The 23805-nt window shown below is 39.7% G+C and overlaps 1 protein-coding gene across 10 annotated transcripts in view; it reads left to right on the top strand.

Annotated features, from left to right (window-relative positions):
• Positions 1-812: 812 nt before the first annotated feature.
• The window catches only part of DNAJB6 (DnaJ heat shock protein family (Hsp40) member B6), a 127289-nt gene continuing 104296 nt past the window's right edge, over positions 813-23805 (top strand). For 3 of the 10 annotated variants that reach the window (XM_072652086.1, XM_072652082.1, XM_072652089.1), the window contains exon 1: positions 813-942. The gene's annotated coding sequence lies outside the window, so the exon portion shown is untranslated. Of the gene's footprint in view, positions 943-12087; positions 12240-23805 lie in introns of all 10 variants that reach the window. The other 7 variants (XM_072652088.1, XM_072652084.1, XM_072652091.1 and 4 more) reach the window with 3 other exon arrangements.

Genomic DNA, 23805 nt, shown 5'->3' with positions numbered 1-23805 from the left:
CCGAAAAGAAGGATATTAAGGAGAGCTAGGCCTTCGCGGGCGCTTCCACGTGCCAAGCACCGTGCTGCCCTACGTCATCATCTCATTTCATCCTCACGACCGCCCTGGGAGGGTTTTACAGATGAGGAAACTGAGGCAAGCACCACGGAAGCAGCTTGCCCCAGTCCCGGAGGACCCAGGGGGGGCCACGCGGCGAGGAAGGAGTCCGGGGGTCCCCTACCATGGCCGGCCTTGCTCAGATGTCGGGGGGCCCGGATCCGCCGGATCTGAAGCGGGGAGGCGCATGGGGAGGGAGACAGGCGGGTTGAGGAAGAGTCCTCTCCTGGTCCCTGGATCGTAAGCTCCACGAGGGCAGTGATACCTTTCCCCGAAGGCCGGACCCCTCTAGGTGCCTCATCAGCCCCAACGGTCGCTGGGGGGAGGGGCGGCGGCCTCAGCCCTTTGACGTCCCAGAGGGCGCCGGAGCGTACGTGGATTTCAAGGGGGGGAGGGGAGGGCCGCCACTAGGCGGGTGGGCCCAAGGCGGGGGCGGCGGAGTTTCCCCCACCGTCGTTCACTCGGCGGCCGACAGATGGCGCCAACGGCCGCAGGCGGCCTGAGCGTCTGCCGAGCGAGCGGAGAATTTTCGGGAAGGTGGCGTAGGGGCGGGGCGTAGGAGGCGCAGGGCTCGGGCAGACGCGGCAGCCGCCCCCACCGCCGCGGTCGCCGCCTCCAGCTCACTGAGTTTAATGGTGGAAGGGAAGTGGAGCGTCGCCGCGTAGCTCCGACGTCTGACGCACTTCCTGTTTGTTGTTGGAGAAACGGAGAGAAAGGAAAGCGCGAGGAGTCGCCGCCGCCACCACCAGCACCACCAGCACCACCAGCAGCGCCGGAGCCGAGAGGAGACCGCGGGCTTCGCCGCCCAGCCCCTCCTCCCCGCCGCCAGCTGTCAACCCTCTTCGGGTAAGGAAGACCCCTGTCAGGGCCCGGGGCTCAGGGAGGAGAGGTCCTGGGCTGAGCCGCGGCGGGGCTGGCCGGACTTGTCCCCGGCGCCTTAGCAACGGCGGTGTTGCTGACCCGCCCAGCGCGCCGGCTCCCGGGGCCTTGCGGCCTGCCTGCCTGCGCGGGGCGGGGACTCGGAGTGTCTGCTCCCAGCCCCGACCGCCGGCTCGGGTGTCCTTGCCCGCCGCCGCCGGGCATCCGGCTCTGCGGCCCGGGCCGTTGGGGGAGGGGGTGGAGGACGCGTCCGGGCGCTCGGGGCCTCGCCGAGGATTCTCAGCTCGGCCCCCACCCGCCCTCGGACTGGATGGGGAAGAGGCTGAAAGCCCCCGGATGGTCGGGGGTCCTTGGGGGGGCTCTCGTTGGTCTGCGGGGGAAGGCGGAGGGATTTCTTCAGTGTCCCTAGCTAGTGCAGTACCTCTCTTCCTGTCATCGCGTGACCAAAATTAGGCCCCTTCTCCCCCAAAATGCAGTTGGTTAGATGAGAATGTGAGCGCCTGACCGAGATGGGCACGACGTTTGGGTGCCCTCGGGCATTTTTCTCGTTCACTCAGCATTTATGGACGGCCTACTGTGTACTAGGCCCGGTGCCAGGGGTGCGCTTACCAAGAAAGGCAAACACCGCGTCCCTGCCCTGGAGATAGAGAGAGGGCGCCGGAGGTGGAGGAGCCTGTTGTGGGCGGTGAGGGGGTCCGACGCTGCGGAGACGGAATCTGAGCGTTCGCTGCGGAAGGTCGGGCTGGAGTCTGCGAGGGTGGCGGGGAGGCGAGCGGAGAGGCCCCGCAGACTTTGGGGGCGCAGGTGGGACCGCTGCCCCTCTTTCAAACCTTTTTTTTGGGTAAACTTTTTATTAGAATAAAGGCAGGAGTTGGAGGAAATAAGGTAAGAGAGGCAGGGGAGATAATAGCCGCTAGTAGAATTTGTTTGGTACTTCACAGTTTACTAGCCCTTTATTAGTATTAGCTCATTTTATCCTTGACACAACCTTGGGAGATAGGTGCTGTTTGATGAGGAAACTCAGGCAGATAGGCCTGACTTCAGATCCATCGAATTATAAAACTGAAAAGTAAACATCTCCTTCTCAGTGGTATAAAAGTAACTTGTAGTTCGGTTTTACCTTAGAAAAACAACCGATTTGGCAGTGCAGTTCAGGTTGTATAATTCCTGGTAAAGTAGTGGTAATCAGTTTTTAAGAAAGTATAAAAGAAGAGAAATCTTAAACCACTATCAAATTTGTTCACTCCGACTGTACTTATGAAAGTACGGTTTCTAGTTGTTTACCTTTTATAGAATCAGCAAGTCAAATAAATGAATCTCCAAAAGGTATTAACATTGGATAGAAACAGCAAACAAAATTTGGGAAATAAGTAAAATGTAATATATTTCCCTTAATTCTGATGTGGCTTTAGACACTTGCTCAGATTTGAAGTTAGGAGAGAAAATTCAGCTTGACTGCCTGCTCACTGTAAAGTGTAGGTACTAAAGGGAGAATTTTGCTTACATAAGAGCAAAAAAGGAGTGTGAGGGTGACAAGAATGAACAAAAAAGTGACTTTGTAAGTAATTAAGTGTTTAATCGAGATTTTGAATTGGCCTACCCTCACCTCCTCTCAGTGGTTATCATCATAGTTTTACACCTGAAAGAAGTGGGCTTGCAAGCTGTTTTTTTGCTCTGGAGGTCAGAATGATCCAAGGAGAAAGATGGATGCCATTCCAGTAGTAGCTACTGAGATGATTAAAACCTGGAAAAGTAACACGTTAGTATGTCAAAGATGTTTGATTGAGTTTAGGAAATTCGTTCAAGGAGGAAATTCTGCCAGTGCTTATCAGCACTATTTGATAGTAGAAGTTGCTACCTCTGTAATTTAGGTTCTCAAAGAGTTGCTTGGGACGTGAGGGTAAATAATTTGTCTGGAGTCACATAAGTATGCCAGTTAGGGTTTACATCCAGATCTTCCTACTTACAAAACCAATTTTCTGTTCACTTTTTGATACTGACTCCCATAATATGTCTCCCTCCCCCCCCAAATGATTTAGGAAAAGTGGGCTCTAGGGAGTGTTACATATATGTACCTTTTTAAGCAACAGGAAATAGTGTAATATAGAACGCATTAGACTGATGGTTGGGATGTATCAAGTCCTATTCAACCACTTGTGACCTTGATAAATAACTTATATGCTTCTGTTTCTTTATCTGTAAAGAATTGAGGTCTTAGCTCTAAACTAGGTCTTGGCTCTAAAACTTTTTACTGAATATATTTTATGAAACATCAAACATCTCATTCTTTTTAAATGCCTCAAAAATCTCAGTTTCATGGGTTTAGATATACTTTACACATACACTAATTCAATCTTTTCATTGCTTTAATGGACAGTTTAACGTAGGGATTCTTAATCTCTTGTGTCGTGGATCTTTCTGGCTATCTGGTGAAACTGTGGAGGACCTCTTACTAGAATGTTTTTAAATGCATATATTATATCAAAATAACAGTTGCCAAAATGCAAAACAGAAAACAAAAATCATCAAGCAAATCCCCCCCAATAGTTTGACACTTTCCCAAACCAAGTTAAGAATTTCTGATTTAAAGAATTGATGTACCTGCAAAAAAGTAACCTGTGAATTCTCTGTGCCTTTCTAAACTTCTTTTGAGTGGCAGTCCTTCACCTATTCAGGCCCAGAAAGAAACCTTTCCAGGAGGTACAAATTTTGCTCTCTGGTGTAGCCCTGGGTTGTTGTTGTGTCTGTCTTTCCTTACTGAAGACCATGACATCAGAGAAATGATGACATGACTTGCACTTGACTTTATTTTGAGTGAGGGAGGGCTATGCAGGTCACCAGCCTCACTTTTCCAGAGCCATCTGAATCCAGTGACCTGATATTCCTCTGGATGAACTGGAGATGACCCAGGATACACTAGAAGACCTTGGCCCCTTTAGGCCGAGGTCTATGCAGGTACTCACTTAGAGTGAGGTAACGCCCATTCATTGAATAGTCCTGTTTAAGAAGTAGGCAGGACATGGCTCGTTTTTATGAGGCTACATCTGGGATGGAAACTGCAACAGTTACTATTGATAGTCTCGAGAAATTACATTTAGGTAGGAACATGGAAAGAGGCCATTTGGTAGTGTTCAAAGGGAAGAGGCAATTGATTGCCTCTTAAAAAGATTTACTGCGGAATTTCTGAACATGTAAGTTTGTAGGAGATTTAAAATTTATAAAAAATAAATTTAAACAGCTTTTAAGAATATTGAATTTAGTGTACTTCTGAATCTGCATTGCAAATAATATTCTATTAATTTTCATCCCAAAATGGAGATATGTTCTTCATGGAAATATTTTGGTCTTAGTACATACATTTACCTAAAAGAAAAGATGATTTCCTCCCCCCAAATTCTGGGATTCTTTTAAATTCAAAAAGAAGCACCACCTAGTGGAGAAACATGGCAAGGATTTGATCAGTTTTCCAAACATGGTGTCAGATCGGTTATAGCTAATGGATGTGGAAAATGTACACTACTTTGTGACTGGGAGTGGAACCAAAGATAATTTTTTGAGTTTGAAGAAATTGAGTGCAGTGAAGAAAAAAAAAGTAAGTAGGTGCAGAGACAGTAATGAAGAAATGTGAAGTATAAAAATTGAAAGCTCAAATTGAAGACTAACTTCTGATAAATCCTGTAAGGACATATTAGGTTTATGTCCTTGTAGATTGAATACAGATGTTTGGTACATTTTTCCTGTAACTTTTTTGTATGGGGGGAAGCATTTTCCTTTCAGGGTTAATATGATTATAGAAGAAAAATTTTATTTAGTGGAGCAATAATATTGTGCTCAGTCATAAATGCTGCTCTAAAATTGAAACTACTGGCAGCCACAAGGTGATATTATGGATTTCTTTTGAAATTATCTGAATTTAAAGCTGTAACAGACTTTTAGAACTTTTTTGTAAAAGGATTTTTGCTTGATCTGCTAATCTTTTATTTAACAACACTGGCTAGGATAAAGTGTTTGACTATCTGGAGCCTCCTGTAAAGGTATCATTATCTTGGTTTATAATTTCCTTAGGTGTTTATAGTGGTGTGTTGTTTCTTTTTAAACTGGTATATGAGCTTTAAAAAGGGGAAAACTTGAAATCGTAGACGATTCAATGATAATTTGAATTTGGAAGTAATTAATTTCTTTATATCTTTGCTGGGACATAAGGCTGGGACTATTTAATTGGAGTTAAAAATCTGCCCTGCCTCTTGATGGGCCTGGGTGGGGCTATTGAGGGAGGCTTCATTAGGGGAGACTTGTTTCCTATGAAGGCTACTCACCTTTTGCTGATTGCTAATGAGGCACTGGGTCAAGAGGGGTTGTGCCCTCTGGCTCTGAAAAGAGTATATATACTCTGAGGGAAGGTTTTGCTTTGGGGCTTAGTTTGGGAAGAAGGTTTTGTGTGCCAGATGAGACTCTGGGAAGGTGCTAAACAACTCAACTCTCCCCTCCCCCCCTTTTGAAAACCCAGATGTTAGTGCTCTGGTAACTTATGTATGTATGTAATTGTCAGACAGTTGGAAGCCTTGTCTGTTGGTTTTTATTTCTCCATATTTTCTCTGTTTGTTGAATAGATGGGAGACTTGGTAGTAAATGCAAATGTAAAAGATAAAAAGTGTGTCTGGAAGCATTTGGTTGAACCAATTAAAGCGAATGTTGACCCTCCAAAAGTTGCCTTTCCTTTTATAAATGCAGATCTAAGAACCTGATAGGAGGCCCCCCTGTTTATGTTGGGGTGCTTACTGATACAGACTAAAAGACTAGAACTGTAAAGTTGAGTAGTCTTAGTTTGAAAGAACTTCTGGTTTACTTTTTTTTTTTTAAACTAATACGCCCAACATTTCTATCTGACCATCTCACTTATTCTTTTACTTGTTGACTTATGTCAACATAATTTATTTGTAAAGTTTAGTCTAGAAATTAAGGTTATGAGGCTACATTTATTACATAACAAGCTTCCATTTATTCAATACACATTTTTGAAGTTCAAGTTCCAGCACTGTGATTTACTAGCTGAATGACCTTGGTCAACTCATTTGGCTCTTCTGGATTTCAGCCTCCTCTATAAAAGGAGAGGATTAACTGAGTTTTTTAAAATACTTTTTTAAAATTTATTTTTAGTTTTTAACATTAGTTCTACAAGCTTTTGAGTTTTGAATTTTCTCAACCTTCCCATCCCCTCGCCCCAAGATGGTATGCCATCTGATATAGTCTACATATACATTCATATTAAACAGCTGCACGTTAATCATGTTGTAAAGAAGAATTATAACCAATGGAATATACCACAAGAAAGAAAAAAACAAAACAAAAGGGAGAGAGAGAGAGCAAATAGTATGGTCCATCTGCATGGTGACACTTTGTCCTGGACATGGGTGGCATTTTCTAACCATGAGCCTTTTGGAGTTGTCTTAGAATCTTGCATTGCTGAGAAGAGCTAAGTTCATCAAAGTTAGTCAGTGAACAATGTGTCTGTAGGTGTGTACAATGTTCTTCTGCTGGTTCTGCTCTGGATTAATTGAGATTTTGAGTTGGCCCACCCCCACTTCCTTCTAAAGGTTATCATCATAATTTTGCAAGCTGTTTTTTGCTTTGGAGGTCAGAATGATCCAAAGAGAAAGATGGATGCCAGTTCAGTCTTACTACTGAGATGATTAAAACCCGGAAAAATAATACATTCATTTATCAAAGATATTCAGTTTGGTTTAGGGAATTCAGTCAAGGAGGAAACTCTACCAAGTATTGAATAATTCTGTGACCCCTCTATATTGTAAAAGTGATTTTTTTTTTTAAACAAAAGATAGGAAGTTACTTTGTTTTTTTTTTAACCTTCTTTTACTTTCAAGTTTATTAGTATTGGGAATTCCTGATGAGGAAACTCCTTTTACTAAACACCAGTAAACTAAACTAAAGTTTACTAAACACCAACCTCCTTACTCTTTCTGGAACAAAACACTCTCATTCCCAACACTGAGAATTTTCACTGACCCTTACTGACCTTTATGCCTGTTAATGCTTCTCTTTCCCCCTGCATACCCCCAATTCCATCTTCTGATTTCTCTGGAGTTTAAAATCCATTTAAAATCCCACTTTCTACAAAAGACCTTTATTGATGCTCCTTAATTCTAGTGCCTTCTCTCTGTTGATTATTTTAAATTTATTTTGTATGTAATTTTGGATATAGTGTGTATGGTATTTAGACTTTGAACTCCTTGGGAGCAGGAATGTCTTTTACCTTTCTTTGTATCCTTGCTCCTTAGCACAGTGTCTGGTACATAATAAATGTTTAGACTGAGTGTATAGATTAAGCAGCTTGTGCATAGGCACTCCTCTAGTATCTATCAGATAGATAGATGCCTGACTCTGAGACATTACTCTGTCTCTCAGCTATTTATTGAGTTCCATGTGTGTACTAGGTATTGTAGTAGAGGTAGAATTAAAAAACACTTTAGTCCCTGACCTAGGGGACTAAACTTTTCGTTTGAGTAGGGTAAGTCCCTTTCCTGTGTTTTAAGAGCTCTAGCAAGCAAGCTTAGTAAGTGTGAAATAATGACTTACGATAATTTAGTGGAAGATTTGGCTTTAGAACCTGCTTAATCAAATATAGATTTGTCTGATCTGTGAATTTAGAATGCTTGAAACTAGACCATAAAATCATAATGTCAAAATTTGACTCGGAGAAAGCTGGAAGCTTGTTTAGTGTCTCTATCCTACTTTCCTTCTTAGACCTTTCCCATCTTCCTGCTCCCTGAAAAGAAATAGTCTAGATTAATCCATTTCTCCTAGGTAAAACATAACACTTGTTTTGATTCCTTTTCTGAATATCTGGAGAAATTATGATTTATATTATCTTCTGAACCTTTGGGCTGTACTCTTGGGTAAGAGTATACTTGAGAGTGAGATAGATCTGAACCTGTTCTCTTGAATTCATTGCAGTATTACAATCATCTATGATGATTTAACTTGAATAGGCTTCTGGAGTTTCATCTTTGTTTAATAAATGTCTCAATTATTTGGAAACAAGTAAGTTCATAGTGATTATATCAGACAGTAAAAGAAGAATTATCATGAAAGACTTCTTGGAGATATTGAACTTAAGAGGATTGGAAAAGAGTTGAAAAGGGCACTTCATTTGAAAATGACATACAAACAAAGGCCTAGAAGAAGTAATAACCCTTGCTTGGATTAATAAGCAAATTAGTCTGAGGGACTGTAAGGGGGAAATTTCTATCTAGAAATGTGTAGAAGTTCTTAACTCAGGCCCTGAATTAGTAAGTTAAGAATTTTGTTTGATATGTAAATGGTATGGAGCCATTATTAATTCTTGGGTCTTGGAGTGGAGGTTATAAAAATCATATTTAAAGAGTTATTTTGTAAAAATAAATGCCTAGAGATGGACCAGTTTGTAACCTATTAACGTAATTTAAGTGTTTAGATGACATTTCCTCTTAAAAATTATATAAATGTGACAATTTGATTTGAGGTATGAAACTCAAGGTTGGTACTCAGATATAAATATTTGAAAGACCCATATAGAAGTTGTTTGGAAAAATAGACACTACTCATGAGAGGTCCCTTATATACAACAATAATTGCTCACCTGTGTAGAACTTAACCAGGAACCAGAAAGTAAGCAAAATTTTCATTCCATCAATGAGAATAAAATTTTCATGAAATACAGAGTTAAAACGTTTATGAAATACTTAAGTGCCAGGAACAGTTCAACATTCTGGATCACAAAAACAAGTAAAAGAGACAGTTCCTACCCTCAGGGAGCTTACATTTTAATAAGGGAAAACCACACAAAATTGAAGGGGGAAACCCAGAGTCTATCAGCTCACTGAGACAAAGTTGTTGTGGTAATAATGAGATGGGGAAATCCTGAGAGTAAAGTAAAGTTGGATGATTTCAGTTTGTATACTTCACTCATGGGGCAAACATCAAGCTTCCTGTGCTGTGTTTAATTGACTCAGACTTTAAGTTCAAATAAGCTTCTTTATCAGGTTTTCCTATATGTAGCAATTTATAGAAGAGGGCACACTAAGAATGCAAGAAAAAATGAGGAAGTAAGAAAAATCCCAAAAGCCGACATAACTTAAAAAGCACAAAAGTTTTCTGCCAGTTAGTAGGGGAACAAACTTAGAGACTTCACACTGGACCAGAACGATGGACAGTGATCCTGAATTGTGGAAAAAGATCAAATTGTTTAGTATATATGTACTCACTTGAACCACAGAGAAAAATAGCATGATCTAGTGTGAGGAACGTTAAATTTGGGAGTAATTTGCTTTCACATCCTATCTCTGCCACTCACTTACTGGGTATGTGATCATGGGAAAATCATTTGTCCTTTTTGAGCCTGACTTTGTATCTTTCAAATTGAGATAATATATACTGTCTACCTCAGAAAGGCTGCATGTTATATTGGCTAGAGGTCTGTCCTTGGATTGTGGAAGGACCTTCCCTCACTCAAATCAAAGTCAACTGTAAGTCATGTCATCATTTTGCTGATACCATGGTCTGCTTTGAAAATGAAGGACAAACACAACAACCTGGATTTTATTTCTGCTACTTTGTGACCATAGGCAAATCACTTAATCTCTCAGTGACCTAGGTAATTCTCTAAGACAATAAATTACAGCTTGTTAATCTTTATTAATTGGGAGAGTTTTTATACTGAGAATTCCCCACACTGATGAAATCACAGGCTTGAACCAAAAAACCCCAGTTTTAAATAAATGAGCTACTAATGCAATTTAGAAAAAAAAAATATAAAATGGTTAAAATGTTGCTGCTTCTAGGAGTAAATTCTCAGATCCTTGGAAAAACAACTTGTAAGAAAAACTCACTTTTAGGGTTTTTTATGGCTGGTGTTTTTGTACTTCAGTTGTCTGTCAATCAAGAGCTTTGAAGTAAAAGTTTTTGAAGAATGTTTGAGGAAAAAGCAGGGTACCAGGGGACAATATAGATAGGTAAGTAGACTTTGGTAAAAGTCGAAAGAGAAACTTTAAGGTGCATTGAAAGATAGTGATTTGTGCTTTTGCATTCTAGTTTGAATGATATCAGTTCTCCTCCCTCTCCACCCCTCCCCCCCCCATTATATTTATTGTCAATGCCTCATTTATAAGTTAAGTATGTTAAGCTTTGTGACTTTCTGTCTCCCTAGCTAGGTGCAGGTACCCCTGAGCATTGATTTAGGAGAGGATTAATTTTCACTTGGATTGGACAAAGAGGTGGTGGTTATTTTGTCAGTAGGCTGGGTATCCAAAATGACTATTGGAGTGGTTAATCATAGGGCAGTGAATAGTTTTCCAATGAAACAAAAAGAAATGAATCAATAAAATATTTTTTCGTGAAAAACTCAACCTCATTAACAGCAAAAAACAACTTGAAAATAAGTTTATTTCCCTTCTAGAAAATACCTGGACTGTGGACAAGTCATTTAACCTCTTAACCTTCAGTTTTTGAATCTTTAAACTAGGATTGATATATTTGTAATGAAAGCAGTGTGTGAACTGTTAAATGCCATTTAAATGTGGGTTGTTAATTATCCATTCAGTCAGCAAGTATCAGGTGCTTACTTCATGCCAGGCACTGTATTGTATATACAAAGATCAAAGGAAAGCAGTCCCTGTCCACTAGCAGCTTACATTCTAATGGAGGAGGCACATGTACAGATGAAGGCATCAAATTTAAGAAGGGGTTTATAACTAGTAGTAGAGAGCTACAACAGGAAAGAAGTCTTAAAGGTGGAGCCAGGCTGGAGTTTTGAAGGAAACCTGATTCCTAAAGGTGACTGCTTGGCAGAAGAGAGCATTCTAGGCATGGGGAAAAGCTAGCATTAAAAGGTGGAGAGGTGTGGAGGATTGTGTGAGGAGCAGACTAATATGTCTGGGTCATGGAGTGTGTTTGGGTTGGAGTAATGTACTGAGAAGTTTGGACTAGTGGGAAAGGGCTAGAACTGGATTATAAACTTTAAATGCTAACATATTAAAAGATCTAAAACTTTTAAAAGCTTATTCTGAAGGGTTTCATTTGAAATCATATTTCTCGTTTGAAATATTTTGATTTTGTTGATGTCTTCATCTCTGCCTCCAAAAAATGGAGGTCAGGGGAGAATCGATTTACAGTTTGTAGCGAATATAAAGAGAATTGGAGAGGAAAAAGTAGTTATATGGCACCATGCATGAAACTGGGGAAGATAGGTTCAAGTGAAGTTTGGATACTTACTGGTTGACATAGTGTGAGAAATGAACCCATCTAACAAGTCCCCAACTGTGAGAAATATGCTCACCTTAAACAAGGAACAATACCTATTGTGAAATCAGGAAAACTTTTATTAATCTGACATTCCATTCAGGGGGAATGACCCCTGAATGGATGGGTCACCTCCCCAGTAAGGCTGGAAGATGCCCAGTTGACTTGGGTTTTGTTGGCTAGATCCCTTTCCCTTTCCCCATCCCATCCCATCCCCCAAACCTCAGACCTACTGCACTCTGAAGCTGGGACAACACTAGGCACCTGCATAAGGGCTCTCTTCTGGACTCTCCTGGCTTAAAGTGATTATCTATAGTAACTTGCTGTTTCCCTCCAAGTCTTTCTTTTTCTTTGCCTCATTAAAGGAGCCATGCCCTGGCTACTTCTTAAACAGACCTATTCAATGGATGAGTGTTACCTCACCCTAAGTGAGTACCTGCATAGACCTTGGCCCTTTTAGGCCCTGGGTCATCTCCAGTCATCCTGATTGGTCACTGGGTTCAGATGGCTCTGGAGGAGAAGTGAGGCTGGTGACCTTGCACAGCCCTCCCTCACTCAAAGCAAAGTCAAGTGAAAGTCATGGCATCATTTCTCTGGTGGCATGGTCTTCTTCAGCAATAAAGGACCGACACAACAAGATTATAGGACGACTACAGCACGATCAGAAAAATGGAGCTTCTTGTAGTGTTTTCCAGACTTTGGATCCCCCTGGATACCATCCCCTGGCCATGTGACTTTATGTTCTCCTCTCTGGTAGGCTTTTCCTCACATAGGTCATGGAGCCAGTGTAGTTTTCTGACCTTTATCTAACTGTCCTAGGTCATGACTGTGGAAACAACAACAACAACAACAACAACAACAACAACAACAACAACAACAACAAGTTCTTTGTTTCCCGAAAAGGAAGAAGCATTGATTGGGATGATGCAGTTTGCTTCTTGCCTGTAGAAATGGGGAACTGGAACTTTGAAGTAATACTTTAATAATAATTTATTTCAGATAATTCATAGTTTTCCCCCTTAAGTTTTGTAACTATTTTTCCTGAAGTGTTGTTTGCCTGCCAGTTTTAAAAATTTAATTTATTTATTTTCACTTTTCAGCATTCACTTCCACAAAATTTTGAATTTCAAATTTTCTCCCCTTCCCCCACCCCAGGACAGTGTGTATTCTGACTACCCTTTCCTCCAATCCACTCTCCCTTCTATCATACCTCCCCTATCCCCTTCCCTTCTATTTTCTTGTAGGATAAGATAGATTTCTGAATTCCATTACCTATATTTCTTAGTAGCATGTAAAAACAATTTTTGACATTCATTTTTAAAGTTTTTGAGTTCCACATTTTCTCCCTTCCCCCTCTCCTCATCCACCCTCATTGAGAAGGCAGGAAATTTGATTTAGGTTATACACGTGGAGTCATGCAAAACAATTTAACAATCAAAATGTTTGCTTCCTATTACCTCTTCCCCCAATTTGCCATCCCTTTTATTATCCCCCCTCTCTTATACACTCCCCTCCCTACTTTCCTGTAGGGTAAGAGAAACTTCTGTACCCAATTGAGTGTATATGTTATTCTCTCCTGAAGCCAAATTCGATGAAAGTAAGGCTCACTTATTCCCCTTCATCCCCTCCATTGTAAAAGCTTGCTCTTGCCTCTTTTGTGTAAGATGATTTACTGTGTTCTACCTCTCTCTTCTTTCTCCTACTTCATTCCTCTCAACACTTAATTTTCTTTTTTTGATATCATCCCTTCATAGTCAGCTCATCCTGTGCCCTTTAACTGCCCCCTCCCCCTCATGTGTATATGTGTATATATGTATATACACACACACGCACATGCACATATGCACTTATACATATATATATTCCCTCTAACTCTCCTAATAGTGAGAAAGGTCTCAAGTTACAAATAACATCTTTCCATATAGGAATGTGAACAGTTCAACTTTAAAGACCTTTATGTCTTCTCTTTCCTGTTTGCCTTTTCATATTTCTCTTGATCTTTATATTTGAAAATCAAATTTTCTATTCAGCTCTTTTCAGCAAGAATGCTTGGAAGTCTTCTATTTCATTGAAATTCCATTTTTTTCCCCCGAAGTATTATACTTAGTTTTGCTGGATAAGTGATTCTTGGTTTTATTTAATTCTAGCTCCTTTGACTTCTGGAATATCATTCCAAGCCCTCCGATCTCTTAATGTAGAAAACTGCTAAATCCTGTGTTATCCTGATTGTGTTTCCACAATACTTGAATTGTTTCTTTGTGGCTGCTTGTAATATTTTCTCCTTGACCTGGGAACTCTGAAATTTGGCTACAATAGTTCTAAGAGTTTTCCTTTTGGGATCTCTTTCAGGAGGTGATTGGGGAATTCTTTCCATTTCTATTTTATCCTCTAGTTCTAGAATATCAGGGTAATTTTCCTTGATAATTTCTTGAAAGATGATGTCTAGGCCCTTTTAAAATTATCTCTCCTGGATCTATTTTCCAGGTAGTTTTTCCAATGAGATATTTCACATTGTCCCACCTCTGCTCCCCTCTGGTGCAATAGACCTTTCCTGTCGGATCTTCCAGATTGTCTTGGACTGGAAATTTGCTTCAGTCTGTCATTTTGTGACTTCTGATCTGGAATTTGGTTAGTCATTTTTTACAGGTTTTTTTGAGAAGTTTGCAGGGGAGAGCTCAAGCAGGTCCCTACTGTACTCTGCTATCTTGGCTCCACCCTTGCCTACCAGTTTAAAAAAAAAAAAAGATAAATCAAGCAAAACTGTTGGTTTGTGTTCACATTTTACTTTGTTTTGATGTGACCACTTTAGAACTCTACAGACCTGAACAATATTTTCCTTTTAAACTGTATCATTTGTGTCATTATTTTTGGTTGAAAAAATATTGTTTGCCATTTTTGCAGTCTTCAGGATCTTTAGTTTCCTTAGGTAATGTGCTACTAGGATGCTAGAACTGAATAGTATCACTTTTTTAGGGGATGGAATTCAGGTGTGATTTCAGTCATTAAAAAGCCTTTTAAAATCATTTTGGGATGGGGCCCCTAACTTTTTTATTGAAGAGAAGCTATTTTTTTTAATCTCAAACATTTAGGTTACAAATTTGTGAGGTTCTTTAGGGGATCTCCTGTGTCAGGACTTAACTGGAAGAAGTAATATACTCCTGCTCTTTTCCTGTATCTCCTTATTGAGAAATTCTGATTTGTTGGGTGGGGTATCAATAGATTTCTCTTGGGTGAGTCTTTGGATCTACCTACCTGATTGGCTGAAGACCCTTTAGTCCAGAGTGACTGGAGAGCCCTGAGGGAGGAGGTATTGTTCTTTTTAAAAAATTATTTCTTAATTTTTCTTTTTTCCTTTTTTTTTTTTTTTTGGAGGCAATGGGGTGACTTACCCAAGGGTCACAAAGCTAAGTAAATATCTGAGGCTGGGTTTGAATTCAGATCCTCCTGATTCTAGGGCCAATGCTCTATCCAATTCACCTAGCTGCCTCAATAGAGGTATTGTTTAATAGTATTCTCAGTTAACAAGCTTTAGAGTTTGTTGCTTGATTGTGTGCAAGGTCAGTAAATATTGAAATCTCTAACTTTCTACTAGGGAATTTCACAATACTGAATGTAGTACGTTGAATTTATATGAACGCTGTCTTCGTTTCATTTGGTTGGTTTTCATCCCGCTCTACTAGTGCATTGGCCTGCAAATGTCTTTATAATTCTGGACTTTCTTAGTTTATAGTATTATTTAATTTTGGAACAAATGGCTGGGTTTCTTTGACCAGTTGTCTTTTTACAAAGATTTTTTTTTTCTGTTCCAAGTATAGGAAATCTTTGATTTCACAAAGTTTATAAGTTAGAATCTATAGTAACATTTGGATGAGTCTCAAAGATGTTGATTACAAGAAATAATATACAGATGTGAGAATATTTTCCCTTGAAAAACTTGAAGGAAAAGTAAAGTCAACAGTAAGCATTTATTAAACACTTTGTGCCTATCACTGTGCTGAAGAGGAAGGAGAAGGGAAATAGAAAAAGAAGCCTAAAGAAAAAGACAGTTTCCTGTTCTTAGAAGGATATGTTCTTTTTTTGTTACGCATTGATGTTTTAAAAAATTTTTACTTTAGACTTAAACATGAAAACTTATATACAATAGGAAAAACAAAGCATTACCATGTGTACAGGAGGATGTAAGAAAGAATTCAACATATACAGCAATAAGTTTTCATTTCCAAAAAGCCTATATAATAAATATTACTCATTGTGTTATCTTTTTTACTTCCTTATAAATTTTCTTTTGTTCTCTGCTGTGCACTTTTTACTTTGTTCTTAACTCTATCCTCCCTTCCTTCCCCCTCCCCAGACTACAATTAAGTGAGTTTGGACATATATTTATATATATACACACATGCATATATATATATATATATATATTTAAATATATGCACACACATGCATAACATATATATGTACATATATATGAGGGCGCTTCCAATTGACATAGCTGACTGAATCTCCTTTGCTTGAATTATCATCCTGGTCCTGAGCCTCAGAGAAGGTACTTGAAGCTCCTTGTCAGGTTGAGTACTCGCATGACTAGAAAGTGATGTTAATGATCTGAATCTTTAGTCCTCCGACCCAATCCATTTTTGAGGATGGTTTCTTAAAGGAAAAATTAGCCTAAATTGCACAGGGCAAGATCTCAAAGTGTTACTCCTACCTTACAAGGTTCTTTTAAATTTCTCTTCCTTTTCATGTATAACTCTTTTGAAGTTCTCTGTGGTATTTTGCTTACTTGCCCTCTTGTTACTATTACTGCAACCAACAGCCTGATAAAGACACTTAGCACTCCCCTTCCAGTTCACCCTCCCCTTCCAGTTCACCCTGTATATAGCTGTCAGCCTTTGTTTCTTGTAGAACTTGAAATGTTGCTAAATACTCCAAACTTTGCCTGACATTCAGGGTCCTTCATTATCTGGTGCTGTCCTAACTTCCTTTCCAGCTTTATCTCATTGGAATATACAACATTTTCACACTCCCGTGTCTTCACATTGTTCCCCTTTTTATCCACCCACTTTAAAAGTCCAACTGCTGCTTCCTCCAAGGAACCTTAAATTGTTTCTGATATGATATCAAGAGTGCTTTGTTTTGATTCTCTGTAGCATAATTTCCATAATATGTAATGATTGTTTCTGTATTTTATCTCTTTTCTTAGTTTATGAGAGGGAATATTTTTGAATATCTTCAGTTTCCTAGCTAGCACATGGTGCCCCATATATAGTAAATAATTAAAAATTATCGGTTAATTTTGTTTTAGGATGTCATAAATATTTTTGAAGTGCCTGCTGTGTGGCACAACTATACCACATGTTGGAATAGAAAGAACAAAGAGGAATGTTACCTGCTTCTCAAGGATCATGTTCTGTTATATGGTGGGGAGAGACAGTCTGTACACATAAATATGTTAGCATATTTACAGGGTAGATATATGGAGTTGACAACAGTAGCGATTGGGAGTTGGATCAGGGAAGACTCTAAGTAGGAGATGACATGTTTGGAGAGGAGAAATGGAATTCATGGAAAATGGAGGTGATGGGAGAAGGAATGCTGAGTGTTAGAATTATCATGAAAGTCATTTTGGCTGACCTTAAGAATTCATGAAGGGGAATGACATGTGGAAGTAAACCCAGAAACATCATTTGAATCCAGGTTGGGAAGGGCCTAGAATACCAGGAAGATGAGTTTGTATTTGATTTTAGAGGTAATAGGTAATACTTAGTCTGTTTATAGTGCAGAGTCTATTTAGTGGGAGAATGACATTGTTATATCTGACTGCTTTGGGAATGTCATTTTGGTAACTTTGTTGGGGGATGGGTTTGGGAAGAGATTTGAGGCAGGGACATATATTAGGAGATTATTGCAGTAGTTCACAGAAGAGGTATAGGAAGGACCTGAACTAGGTTGGTTACCCTGTGAGTGGGTAGAAGGGGATGTATTCAAGAATTGTTATGGACGTATAGTCAACAAGATGCAATGGCAACAGTATGGCTACGTCTGGTGAGGGAGGATGAGAAATCAAGGATAACTCTAGATGACTGGAAAATTGGTGGTACTCAGTAGCAATTAGCAAATTCAGTGTATGAGTAAGGTTTTTGTGGGGAAAAGACAAGAAGTTGGGTTGTGGACATACTAAATTTGAATGGAGACAATTAAACATATAAGAACTAATGAGGTCAGTAAATGAGAGTATTATATGGGGAGAAGAGAACAGGCTCCAGGAACAGAGCTGTAGTGTATACCCACAATCAGGCATCTAGATATTGATGGTGACATAGAGCATTTTGAGATGTAGAATAACTAAAAGGAGGTAGTGTCCTGAACACCTAGAGAAAAGCAAGTATATAGGAGAAGGGAGGTCAACTGTGTGAAATCTGGCAAAGAGGTCATGAATGCTAAGTATTGAGAAGACCATCAATTTATTTTAGTTTAGTAAATATTTATTCAACACTGTGCAAGGCACTGTTCTGTGCTGAGGATGCATATTTTAAAAAAAAGATAGGTCTTGCCCTCAAGGAGCATACTACCTACCTAGGGATGACTACCATGCACAAAAAAGGAAGCTGGAAGTGGGGTGCACCTGGAGGTACCTGGTGTGGGGACTTGTTCCATGGAATTGAAAGCAGGCAGAGCTTCAGATGGTGAGTGGAGGGAGCTGGAAGGACACTTTCTGCTCTCTATTAAGGAAAACTTGGAGGCATTTTGTATTCCACTCTCCAGCCCTCCCATTAAGAGGTAAGAAGAGACTGAGGGGAGGGGGTGTCCAAGGCTTGAGTTACCAACATTGTGATAAGACATGATCAGTTTATCCTGGGAAGGGCATTTTGTCCCTTGGAGTTGAAACCCAAGCAAGTGGAGAGTTTTGGTTGTTGTTTTTTTTTTTTTAAGGTAGCAAGTCATTAGATAGGGAGAAATTGAGATTAGAGAAAAGGTATGATTGGGGGACAGTCTCTTAGAGGAGATGAAGGGTATAATAAGTAGAGGGATTGACCTTGTCTAGGAGAAAGACTATCTCTTCACCAGAGATTGGAGTAATGGGAAAGAATAGTGGAAAGTCTTTGGTTTTGAAAGTTAAATTGGGGAATAAGAGAGGGAGCTCTTGGAGAATGGTCTCTTAGTAAAGTTATAAGACCAGGTCACAGAGAAGGGGTCCTGAGAACTCAGTACTACTTACTAAGATTCTAGTCTTGCCAATTTTAATGATGTCACTTGATCAACAAACAGTTTAATCTGAATGGGGGGAAAGTAGCATTTGATTATTTATCCTTTTGAGTTGAAATGCATACACATATTAAGCTCGGTTATGTGTGTTGGGTGTACAAAAGTAACAGTTTTTACCTTTAAGAAGGTTATTATTTGAGGGTGTTACATGGGAGGGCATACATATATATGCCATATAATAAACATAATCTCTGGGAATAGTAAATTTCTAGGAAAACTTAAGGAGAGGGAATTTTAGGGGGAGGAGTTGGGAATGTTAGAAAAGGTTAGGCAGTAGCAGCACCTGAACTCAGCCTTTAAGGGATTGAATGTACAGATGAGGAAGTACATTACAACCTTGGGGGCCAAATGTGAATCTAAGAAGGTAGAAGACTAGAATGTCCAATTTCTGAAATATTTAGTAGTCCAATTTGACAGAAATTGGATTGTGTGAAGAATAAGAAGTATTAAATGCCTTTTGTGCCAGGTCCTAGGGCCACAGATCCAAAAATGAGCTATCCTTATCTTTTTCTTTTTAAAATTTAAATTTATTTACTTTTAGTTTTCAACATTCATTTCCACAAGATTTGGAGTTCCAATTTTCTTCCCATCTCTCCCCTCCCTCACCCCAAAACACTGTGCATTCTGATTACCCCTTCCCCTAATCTGCCCTCCCTTCTATCACACCCCTCACTTCCCTTATCCTCTTCCTCCCATTTTCTTGTAGGGCAAGATAGATTTCTATACCCCATTACCTGTATTTCTTATTTCCCAGTTGCATTCAAACACAATTCTCAACATTGATTCCTAAAACTTTGAGTTCCAACTTTTTCTTCCCTCCTCACCCATCTCCACAGAGAAGGCAAGCAATTCAATATAGGCTGTATATGTGTAGTTTTGCAAAAGACTTTCATAATAGTCATGTTGTGAAAGACTATATTTACCTCCATCCTGTCCTGCGCCCCCACTTATTTTAGTCTCTCTTTTGACTTTGTCCCTCCCCTAAAATGTTTACTTCTAATTTCTCTCTCCTCCCAATTGCCATCTCTTCTGTCATCCCCCCATACCCCACTTATCCTTTTCTCCCCTACTTTCCTGTAGTGTAAGATAAATTGTCATACCAAATTGAGTGTGCATGTATGTTATTCCCTCTTTTAAGCCAAATGTGATGAGAGGAAGCTTCACTTTTTCCCTCTCACCTCCACGCTTTACCCCTCCATTGAAAAAGCTTTTTCTTGACTCTTTTATGAGAGAGAATTTGTTCCATGCCATATAATATAATATGGCAAAATTATATATTATATATATTATATAATATATTCCTCTCTCACCCCTTAATTTTATTTTTTTAGATATCATCCCTTCCTATTCAACTCACCCTGTGCCCTCTGTCTGTATGTATGTGTATAATCCCTCCAACTACCCAAATACTGAGAAAAGTTTTAAGAGTTACAAATATTATCTTTCTATGTAGGAATGTAAACAGTTCAGCTTTAGTAAGTCCTTTATGATTTCTCTTTCCTGTTTACCTTTTCATACTTCTCTTGATTCTTGTGTTTGAAAGTCAGATTTTCTGTTCAGCTCTGGTCTTTTCATTAAGAATGCCTGAAAGTCCTGTATTTCATTGAATGACCATTTTTTCTCCCTGAAATGTATTATGCTCAGTTTTGCTGGGTAGGGGAACGTTTTTGTTTTTGTTCGGTTTCTTTGACTTCTGGAATATATATTCCCAAGACCTTTGAACCCTTAATGTAGAAGCTCCTAGATCTTGTGTTATTCTGATTGTATTTCCATAGCTGCTTGCAATATTTTCCCCTTGACCTGGGAACTCTGGAATTTGGCTACAGTATTCTTAGGAGTTTTTCTTTTTGGATCCCCTTCAGGAAGTGATCAATGGATTCTTTCAATATTTATTTTACCCTCTGGTTCTAGAATATCAGGACAGTTTTCCTTGATAATTTCATGAAAGATGATGTCTAGGCTCTTTTTTTTGATCATGGATTTCAGGTAGTTCCATGATTTTTAAATTGTCTCTCCTGGATCTATTTTCCTTGTCAGTTGTTTTTCCAATGTGATAGTTCATATTGTCTTCTTTTTTTTTCATTCTTTTGGTTTTGTTTTGTAATTTCTTGGTTTCTCCTAAAGTCATTAGCTTCCATCTGCTCCATTCTAATTTTTAAAGAACTGTTTTCTTCAGTAAGCTTTTGAACCTCATTTTCCATTTGGCCAGTTCTGCTTTTTAAAGCTGGCTTTTTAGACCTCTTTTGCCATTTGAGTTAGTCTATTTTTAAAGGTGTTGTTTTCTTCAGCATTTTTTTTGCATCTCCTTTAGCAAGCTGTTGCCTCGCTTTTCATGATTTTCTTGCATTGTTCTCATTTCTCTTCCCAATTTTTCCTCCACCTCTTTTACTTGATTTTCAAAATCCTTTTTGAGCTCTTCCATGGCCTGAAATCATTGCATATTTTTTTTTTTCGAGGTTTTGGATGCAGAAGCCTTCATTTTTATGTCTTCCTCTGATGGTATGCATTGTTATTCCTCATCCAAAAGGATGGAGGAAAATACCTGTTCACCAAGAAAGTAACCTTCTATAGTCTTATTTTTTTTCCCCCTTTTTTTGGTATTTTCCAAGGGAGTTACTTGACTTTTGAGTCCTTTGTCAAGTGGAGGGTATATTCTAGGGATCTGTTCACAGTTCCTCCAAGGTGGCACAATCAAGGGACAGGCGTTTACTCCTCTCCTTGCTTGTGCTCTGGTCTGGGAGCAACCAGAAGCTTTTCTGCCCAGGATCTGTGAGTAGAATTCCCTTCCCAGAGTCTCCACCAGCTCCACCAGGCCAGTGTTCCTCACCCAAGGGCTGCCACTTAGGGCTGAGACCCAGATCTGCAGCTGCATTCCCCCAGGGTCTTTAGGCTGAGGGCTACAAAAATGGACACTCAAGCCACCTGGGACCAGGGTTCGACCTCCTGGGACCAGGGCTAGATCACGTTCCCTTCTCACTCAGGTGAAAGCTTTCTCACTGACCTTTGAAGCTGTCTCTGGCATTTGTGAGTTAAGTAATCGGGGAACTGCAGCTGGTGCCTGTGATTCTGCCCCTTGAGGCCTGCTCTGATCCTGTCCCTGCCAGGCTGTGCCCAGTCAAGGCTGGACTGGGCTCTGTGTGCTTCACTCCACTCCAAGACCTGTGCGATAGACCTTTCCTATCAGCCTTCCAGCTTGTCTTGGGCTGGAAATCTGTTCCACTCCTTCATTTTGTGGGTTTTGCTGCTCTAGAATTTGTTTAGAGTCAGTTTTTTACAGGTATTTTATGGGTTCCATCCCTGTCTTCAAATAACTTGCCTTTTTTCCCCCAGTGGTGGCTTACAGCATGTTCACAATTGAGTAAATACAAGATATACACAAAATAGAAACAGTGACTTAGGAGTTTGGTAGGATTTACAACTCTGGGAATTGGGAAATGCTTCTTAAATGGTTGTGTGTGTGTGTGTGTGGGGTATTAAAGTTGCATCTTTAAGGGAGTTGGAGTCTTTGGTACTGAGACAAACTTTTTCAAGACATCAAGGAAGTAGATAATGATAATGGTCCTATATCTTCAGGAATACCTTTTAGGGGCTGGGGCTTTGGTGGAAATATATGTCCATATATACGTAGAAAGCTTTGATAGATGACAAGACTGTGAATGGGGCAGATTAAATGCCAAATGAAGTTGGAATTCTGTCCCAGGTGTTGGGGAGCCTTTGAAGTAGGAGTTGTTACTTGTGCGTTAGGAGTATTCATTGGAGCAGAGAGATTTGTAATATTTGAGACTAGAGCTTAGAGTAGGTTTGTTTGGTGAGTGAGAGAAGGAAATAGATTTTAAAATAAAGAAAAAGTATCTTCACTCTCCATTCAGGCTCCACCAGTTTTTTATGGAGATGGACCGCATCTTTCATCATAAATTCTTCATCTTGGATTGTTGATTGCTGAGAATAGCTAAGGTATTCAGTCGATCATCATACAGTGTTGCTGTTACTGCGTACAGTGTTCTTTGCATTAGTTCATGTGAGTCTTTCCAGGTTTGAGAAGGGGATGAATTGAAATAGAATTGGCATAAGTTGGTCTTAATTGCAAAATAGGGTGGTGGTATCAGTGAGAACAAAGGTGAAGGGGAAGTTTTGAACCTGGGAGAGTAAGAAGAATTCTGGTACTCTTGACAGGAATAGGGAAGTTAAAAGAGAAAAAAATAATGTTCTGTTTTAAACATGCTGAGATTGATTTTTCCTGTGGGATATGCAAGTGAAAATATCTAGAGGTAGTTGAGCTGCTGACCTGGAGCTCAGAAAAGAAATACCAGCTAGGAAGAGCCTTGAGTTATCTTTGTTAGCAATAGGTAATATTTCAACACTGGAAAAGTAGGTGTAGGGAGTCTCAGTATAGAGAATTTACTGGTATGGGCTTGTGCTTAGGACAGTGCTTGAAATATAGCAGGCACTTCATAAATGTTTACCCATGGAGTAATATTTAGGCATTTTTTTTTTTTTAATTCTTGGGAAGTATGTATCTAAATTTTGAGAGTTAATGTACAAACGCTTCTGCTTGGCATTTTAAAAACTCTTCGTATATTACTCTCCTTCAAACTTTTGGTTTGCAAGCTTGCTTCTACCGCTTGGTATTTTTTAACATCCTTCCAGAGTTCAGCTCAAATGGCACCTTTTACATTATTCACTAATCAACAACAATAAATTAAAAACAATACCTGGCAGTTTCTTTTACCCAAGATTTTAAAATTCTATTTGATTTTGATACCAGTGACTGCTCATAAAAGGTGCTTCTGAGTTTTGTGTTTACTTTTATGTTTTCTTATTAGGCAAGGGCTGTTTGATTTTGTTGTTTTGTTTTTTTCTCTTCACCCAGCACAGGGCTTAATGCTAGTTGAGTTGAGTGAGACCTTTCTTGATTCTTGATTTCCTCCTCCCTCCCCTTTATTTTGCGTGTATTTTTAGCTCAAAGTGTAATAAACTTCTTGAGGAAATGAGAATGTCTCACTTTTGTATTTGTATTCCAGGTGCCTCTCACAGTGTCTGGCACATAGTATGTACTCAAGTACTTGCTTTAGGATAGATTTTAGAGGCTGGAAGGGACTCATATTACAGGTGAGGGAACTGAGACAAGGGAATTAACAGACTTGTGGTGATTTTGATGAGATCCGTTTTGGTTGATTGAGGTTGGAGGCTATATTTTAGAATGTTCAGAAGACAGTGAAGAGAGGAAGTGGAGGTACTGATTGTAGATAGCTTTCTCAAGGAGTTTAGTTC

The sequence above is a fragment of the Notamacropus eugenii genome, chromosome 3 (assembly GCF_028372415.1).
Source record: "Notamacropus eugenii isolate mMacEug1 chromosome 3, mMacEug1.pri_v2, whole genome shotgun sequence".
Classification (NCBI taxonomy): Eukaryota; Metazoa; Chordata; class Mammalia; order Diprotodontia; family Macropodidae; genus Notamacropus; species Notamacropus eugenii.
Note: the sequence above shows the minus strand (reverse complement) of the source record. Positions and strands in the feature narration are given on the sequence as shown.